The sequence below is a fragment of the Dasypus novemcinctus genome, chromosome 5 (genome assembly GCF_030445035.2).
Source record: "Dasypus novemcinctus isolate mDasNov1 chromosome 5, mDasNov1.1.hap2, whole genome shotgun sequence".
NCBI classification, from domain to species: domain Eukaryota; kingdom Metazoa; phylum Chordata; class Mammalia; order Cingulata; family Dasypodidae; genus Dasypus; species Dasypus novemcinctus.
In genome coordinates, this window is record NC_080677.1 from 15,329,713 (window position 1) to 15,337,056 (window position 7,344).

Below are 7,344 nucleotides of genomic sequence, written 5' to 3' on the forward strand. Positions count from 1 at the left end.
AATGCACATTTAAATCCCATTTTCAAGTGTTAAACATCTTTTTGTCAAGATATTTTGGAACTGTTGAATCAAATTAAAAATTTTCTAAAACTATTTATAAAGTCAGGCATCTTTTTAGAAAATAAAGCTTCTCACTGACTTGCTTTTCTCATGCAACGTTTACATAAACCAGCATAATTACGAACCCTCTACTCAAACTACAAGCTAAGACCTTCACGGTATTGCTAAAGTTACTGGTTTGATCCTCTACTATCCCACCTCCTAAGATTTTTGCAGTTTTTCACATGTGCATGGATCTCCAACCAGTATGCTGTTCACTTTTACTTGTTTCTGATCTTTAAAAAATATTATAGGAAAACGGATGTGGCTCAACTGATAGAGCGTCCGTTTACCATATGGAGGGTCCAGGGTTCGATCTCCAGGACCTCCTAACCCGTGTGGTAAGCTGGCCCACATGCAGTGCTGCCATGCACAAGGAGTGCCGTGCCCCCCACACAAAGTATGTGCCCCGCAAGGAGAGCTGCCCTGTGTGAAAAAAAGCACAGCCCGCCTAGAAGTGGCACCACACACATGGAGAGCTGACCCAGCAAGATGATGCAACAAAAAAGAAATGCAGTTTCCCAGTGCCTCCTGATAATGCAAGCAGATGGAGAAGAACACACAGCAAATGGGCACAGAGAGCAGACAAGGGGGGGAGAGGGAGAGAAATAAATAAAAATAAATCTTTAAAAATATATATATTATAACACTTAATGTAGTCTTCTGCAATTTTATTTTTATTTTCTGAACTTTTTAAGCTAATTATTCCCAAGATTTATCCATTCTGTTCCACTTAGCTACACAATACTCATTTTTCACTACCATATAATATTTCATGTGCATATTTTACAATACCTTTATTCATTCTCTTGTTAATGAGCATTTGGGCTATTTCCAATGTTTTGAAATGTCGAATAAGGCTGCTATGAACCTTTCTGTACATGACCTCTACAATAATATTCAAGAGTATCTCTTAGTTACATACCTGGGAGTGGAGTTTCTGGATTGCAGAAAACTTGCACGTTTAACTTAAGTAATAACCAAATTTAGCTCCATCTCGTCAGCGCGGCGGCCGAGAGGACGCAGACATGCAGATCTTCGTGAAGACCCTGAAGGCAAGACAATCACTCGAGGTGGAGCCCAGGGACACCATCGAGAACGTCAAGGCCAAGATCCAGGACAAGGAGGGCATCCCACCCGACCAGCAGCGTCTCATCTTCGCGGGCAAACAGCTGGAGGAGGGCCGCGCGCTGTCCGACTGCAACAGCCAGAAAGAGTCCGCCCTGCACCCGGTGCTGCGCCTGTGGGGGCCTAACCGAGCCCTCCCTCCGCAGCTCGCCCACAAGTACACCTGCGACAACGCGATCAGCCGCAAGTGGCACGCGCGCCTGCACCCCGGCTGTCAACTGCCGCAAGAAGTGTGGCCACACCAACAACCTGCGCCCCAAGAAGAAGGTCAAGTGACGCCCCGCTCTGCATGGTGCCCCCACCCCCCCACAGGCAGCCTGGAGACCCCAATAAAGCCCCCTTGGTCGACTGAAGAAAAAAAAATAGTAATACCAAATTTACACTCCCATCAATAGCACGTAAATGTTTTTTGCTGTTTTACATTCTCACTAACACTTGACATTATTGGAGCACTTACATTTTTACCCATTTAATAGAATATATTCCTGTTTCGTATCCCTGATAACTAAGCATTTTTTATCTATAGCTATCTATCATCTAGCTAGCTCTCAGCCATGTTTGTTTTCTTTAAAGTACCTGTTTGTGCTTTGCCCATTTTCCCATTAGATTGCCTATCTTTTTTTCTCCTGCCTAAATCATAAAGATTCTTTACATTTTAGATTTTAATCTTTCACCACTAATATGTATTGTAAATACCTTCTCTCAGAGTGTGGCTTAGCTTTTTATTTTCATTATGTTATCTTTTGAAGACCAATAAGTCTTAATTCATTTAAGTTTATCAGTATTTTTGGGTCTTGTTTAAGAAATGTTTTTTGCCTTTAACTCAGAAAATTAGTGTCCTTTTTTTTCTTCTGAATTTAAAATATATACCTTGTATATTTAAATCACCAATCTATTAAATTTTGTGTATGATACAAGAGAGAAATTCACTTTCATTTATTCCATGTGGATAAGCCAATTATTTCTTCCTCATTTACTGTATGATTCATCCTTCCCCCACAAACAATTTCATCTCTGTCATATATCATTTTTTTAATATATATTGGTCTGTTTCTGGGCCCTTGATTTTGTTGCCTTGGTTGATATGTTTAATTCTACATCAAAAACTTACTTGCCAGCTGGGCCCTGAGCCTCAGCAGAGTTGCGACTGCTACTCTCTGGTTGGTTGGTCTTACCCAGATCAGTTAACAGGGAGGTGAAGATGGTCAACCACCACACCAGGGAATCAAGAGTGCCTACAGCTGCAAGCAGAGGAATTGCATCCATCATCCACGTGGAATCTAAGCCCCCTCTTGATCTAGAGGTGTAGAGGACATCACCATCCCAGGGTCCACAGAACGGAGGAATAAAATGTGGACTAGAGTAGACTTACTGATATTCTACTACAAAACTATTGTGATGAGTAATAGAAGAAATTTTAGCATCGAGGTGGAGAAAGTGGCCATAGTAGTTTCTTAGGGCAGGGAGAGGGTAGAAGAGATGTGATGTGGGGGCATTTTTGGGATTTTGAGTTGTCCTTAATGATATTGCAGGGTCAGGTGCTGGACTTTATATATCCTGCCATAACCCACTGAATGTACTGGGGGAGAGTGCGAACTGCAGGGTAAACTATTATCTGTGAAGTGCAGCAGTGCCCCAAAATGTGTTCACCGAGTGCGATGAGTGTGCCTCAATGATGAGGGAGGTTGTTGGTGTGGGAGGAGTGGGGTGGGGGGTTGAGGGGTATACAGGAACTTCTTATATTTTTTAGTGTAACATTTTTTTTTGTGATGTATGTATCTTCAAAAAATATATAATTTACAAAATGATGTGGTGGGGAGTGGGTTATATGGGAACCTCTTATGTTTTTTGTTTTTTTATGTTTTTTAATGTAACATTCCTTGTGATCTATTAACTTCAATTTAAAAAAAAGAAAAAAAGCAAACTTATTTTAAAAATTGCCATGTTAGATTATATATATGATAACAGAATAAAAATTTTTTTAAAAATCCATGGAACTATAAAACAATGAACCCTAAGTTAAACCATGGCCTTCAATTAATAGTACAATTATAAAAATGTGCTATTATCAACTGTAAAAAAATTGCCATTCTGGAAAAGTGAAAATTATAAGGACAAAACTCAGAACAGAGATTGCCAGGGGCTAGGAGCAGGGCAAGGGATTGATCGACTATAAAAGGGCACAAGGGAATTGAGGGAGGGGGAAGGGAAGTAATGGAGAATTCTGTATTTTAATTGTGGGGATGATCATAGAACTGTATACACTTGTCAAAACTCAGAACTGTATTAAAAAGGCTGTATTTCAGAGTATATGAATTATACCTCAGCAAAATTGACTTAGAAAAATCTTTAACAGTAGTAATAGTTTGACATTTTGTTCTTTTTCTTCAATAATGTCTTTACTATTCTTGGGCTTTCACTTTTCTGTATAAATTTTAGAATCCTATTTTGAGGAGTTCCATTAAAAATAAACCTGTTGGGAGTTTGATTGGAATTACACTGAATCTATAGATAAATTTGGAGGAAGTGACTCTTATCCATGAAAACAGTACTTTTTCTCCATTTGGTTGTCTTTATTTAATAAATAAATATTAAAATTTTCTAGGCCAAGATGGGTTGGATTATTAAACTTTTGTCTCTTGTTCCAAGCCCACCCTCTATATTTTGCCATGCAATCCTGTAACAGGGTATATTAGACAGCCAAAGGGGTGCTGGTGCAAAGTACCAGAAATCTGTTGGCTTTTATAAAGGGTATTTGGGGTAAAAGCTTACAATTACAAGGCCCTATAGAGTCCAGCTCAAAAGGTCCTTTCTCACAAAAGTCAACTGCCACATGTTGAAACAAGACGGCGAGCAATCTCTGCCCGGTCTCTCCTTCCTTCTTTGTGGTCCCAGCTTCTTCTGATCTCAGCCGTAGGCTGGCATAGCGCTCATTTCTTTCCAGGTCTTATCAGCTGTTCAGCTGCTCTGTTCTCTTCAGCTACAACTATCAGACAAATGGCTGATCTCTCTTCCTGAAAGGATTAAAGTTCTCTCTGCTGTGTCTATGAGCCTCTCTCTTTTTCTGTGCTTTCTTGAATGAGTGTCCGTTTACATTAGCCCAAACGAGGCAGGGATTCAACTCAAGCTACACCTTACTGACGTAGCCCAATCAGAAGCCCTAAACTGATTTTATCAAGTAATTGTAATCAGAGGCCCTCAATGAATCTAATACTATCAAAGGGCGTCACACCCAGAGTAACAGACCAGTTTACAAACATAATCTCTTCCTTGGGGATTCATAAATAATCTCAAACTGCCACACTGGGGCCTCTGCAAACTGTATTTCTCCTTGCCAGATGGCTACCTTTTAAGTAGGGACATTACAAGGAGGAGGGAGAGGAGGCTACATCTTTGCCCCAGGTGGCCTCATCAGCGTCACCCTAGCAACAGATAGGAGCAGCTGATTTCAGGATAGTTAGTTCCAGTTTCAGCTTTTTCTTCACTCTCAGTCCAAATTCATTAACACCCTTTGGAGGTACTGGCCCTTCTCGGAGGCCTGAAGCCCATTCAATGGGCCTTTTCTTCAAAACTTCTGAGTCACCAGCCAAGCAGCGCCCCCTCTGACCAGTGTATAGAAATGCAATCTTGATCTTATAGCCAGATACTTTTCTATACTCTCTTATTATTTCTTGTAGTTTATAGTAGATTCTTTTGGACTTTATGTAAAAAATCATATTTTATACAAATAACGACGGTTTCGTTTCTTCTATTCCTTTTGCCTTCTTTTCCTTGTTTTGTTTTTTTTTCTCCTTTCTCTCCTACCCTGCTGGATAAGATGTCCGGTAGAATAGAGGATAAAAGTGGCCATAGTAGGTATTTTTGTTTTATTCTGGGTTTTAAAGGCAAGTCTTCTAATGTTTCAGCATTAATAGTGACATTTACTTTAATATTTTTGGAGACTATATTATTTTAAGGAAGTTTACTCATATTCATAATTTGCTTTTTATCATGAATTAGCGTTGAATTTTATCAAATGCTTTTTGAAAACCTATCGAGATGATATTTCTTTTTAAAACTTTCTTCATCTTGAAGTGCATTATTTTTATAGAATGTTTAATGTTGAACCATCTTTTCCTTTCTGAGACAAACTAACCATAGTTGTGTTGTAGTATCTATATTGGTACATCACTAGATTCTGTTTATGATTCTGTTGTTTAGGATTTTTCATTTATGTTTAGAAATGATATTAGATTATAGCATTTTTCTTTCTCATAGTGCCAGTTTCTGGGTTTCATATTAAAATGAATTGAGAAGCAATCCCTTTTTTTGATTCACTGGAAAAGTTTGTATAACATTGAAAAGATCTAATTATCATAAGAAAGTTTTGTAGAACTTTACTGAAAACTATCTGGGGTTGATGTTTTTGTGGAAAGATTTTTAGTTTCTTTAATAGAAATAGCCAGGCATTCTATTTCATCTTGGGTTAGTTTTGGTAAGTTTTGTTCTTCTCAGAATGTGTTTATGTTGTCTACATTTTATAATGTATTGGCATAAAATTATTCATAACTTTATGTCCCTTTTCATTCCTATGATTCCTAGTTGTGCCTCTTTCTCCTTCACCACACCCCCCCACACACACACACACACTTGATCCATCTTGCCAGAAATTATTCCATTTTTATAGCTTTGGCCTCAGTATCTGGCCAAAATATGTCATTCAAATTCTACTTCAACCCAGATCTTTGGAAAACCAAATAGATAAAAACCTATTTCAATGTAATTTGCACATGTCTGAATTTTTGCGTGATCAATGATTTAATTTCATTGGTTATCAAAAGAGTAATGTTAATAAAAGTATAGCAAACATTTATAGTATTTTCACTGTGTTTCCACTTTTTCAAAGAGGAATATAATGAACTTAGGTCATCTTAGATGAGTAAAAGACCAAAATGTCCCAACTTCCAGCAAAAAATCCCCCCGACATTTCCATCATTGTATTATTTATCTACCAAGACTTGGGAGCCTAAAAAAACCTGAAATTTCACTTTCTAAAACTTTTTACTCTACTTCCAGCAAGTAAGTTGTGGAGTTAAGATTTGAACCTAGTCTTCTTCCATGGGTCTTACCCTTGATCGTGCCCCCTGGTTATTGCCTCCCTGGTACCTCTGACCCAGGTACCTCTGGTGCCTGTTGGAAATATGCTGGGGAAGGGGGGCGGATTCTTTGCAGTGATCAAGTGCTCACAAACCATTTTCTTGGGCCAATATGTATTAGCTCTCATCAGAAAGGATTTTCATGATTTCCAGGATCCTATATTAGAAAAGAGGGAAGTTGGTAGGGATTACTCTGATGCATACTAAATACATCTGTAAATGGCCGATGAGCCCAAGGTGAATGAGGGCTTAGATGACCAATTGCGTCAAAGAATGTCAGAGAGAGTTGAAGCACTACTTATGGGTCACTCTCTTTTAACTCACCCACTAGACTAGACCAAGTGGTGATGAGGAATGTCAGCTGCAGGCATTGAAGTACCACTCCTTGCACACAAACCGATTTCCAGGAGAACCCCATGTGTCAGTGAAATACTTAATACTCCAAAGAGCCAATAATCTTCCAGGGTTTTTCAGGGCCACAGCAGCCTGGATGAGAAGCCCAAGGTTCATCGTGTGTGTGCTGCTGCGTTTCTTTCCCACAACAACCTATAAGGTCAACAGATTAACTTTGAGACAATGTCTAGGACTTCTATGGAGCAGGGGCTGGATACCCTGGGTTCATACCAAAAATATTCTGAGATGGCAGAGGGTAGAGAAGTAGGATGAGGAGGTATAACCATACCCTTCAACCCCTATGTTCTTTTAGGTATTGCAGGTCCATTCATCTATAGACCTTCTTGAGAAACAAGAGCTTTTTTCCAGTCTCACATGTCCCCTTGCTTTGAAAATGGGGAGAAATGGTTGGCATTAGAAAATTCCTATACACACACACACACACTTTCTTCCAGCGAGGAGTGGCACTGAGGAGAGGTTCCTTGCTTCTTTTCATTAGAAACTTGAGTCTTGGAGTTGGGATTCTTACATAAAAATATTGTCACAAAGGTAGAATGGTGTCTTGGTTTGCCAGTCTGCATGAAAAATA

General features: G+C 39.2%; 1 pseudogene; it reads left to right on the top strand.

Moving 5' to 3' along the window:
- Positions 1 to 1,106: 1,106 nt before the first annotated feature.
- Positions 1,107 to 1,503, top strand: LOC101441223 (ubiquitin-ribosomal protein eL40 fusion protein-like; annotated as a pseudogene).
- The last annotated feature ends 5,841 nt before the right edge of the window (positions 1,504 to 7,344 follow it).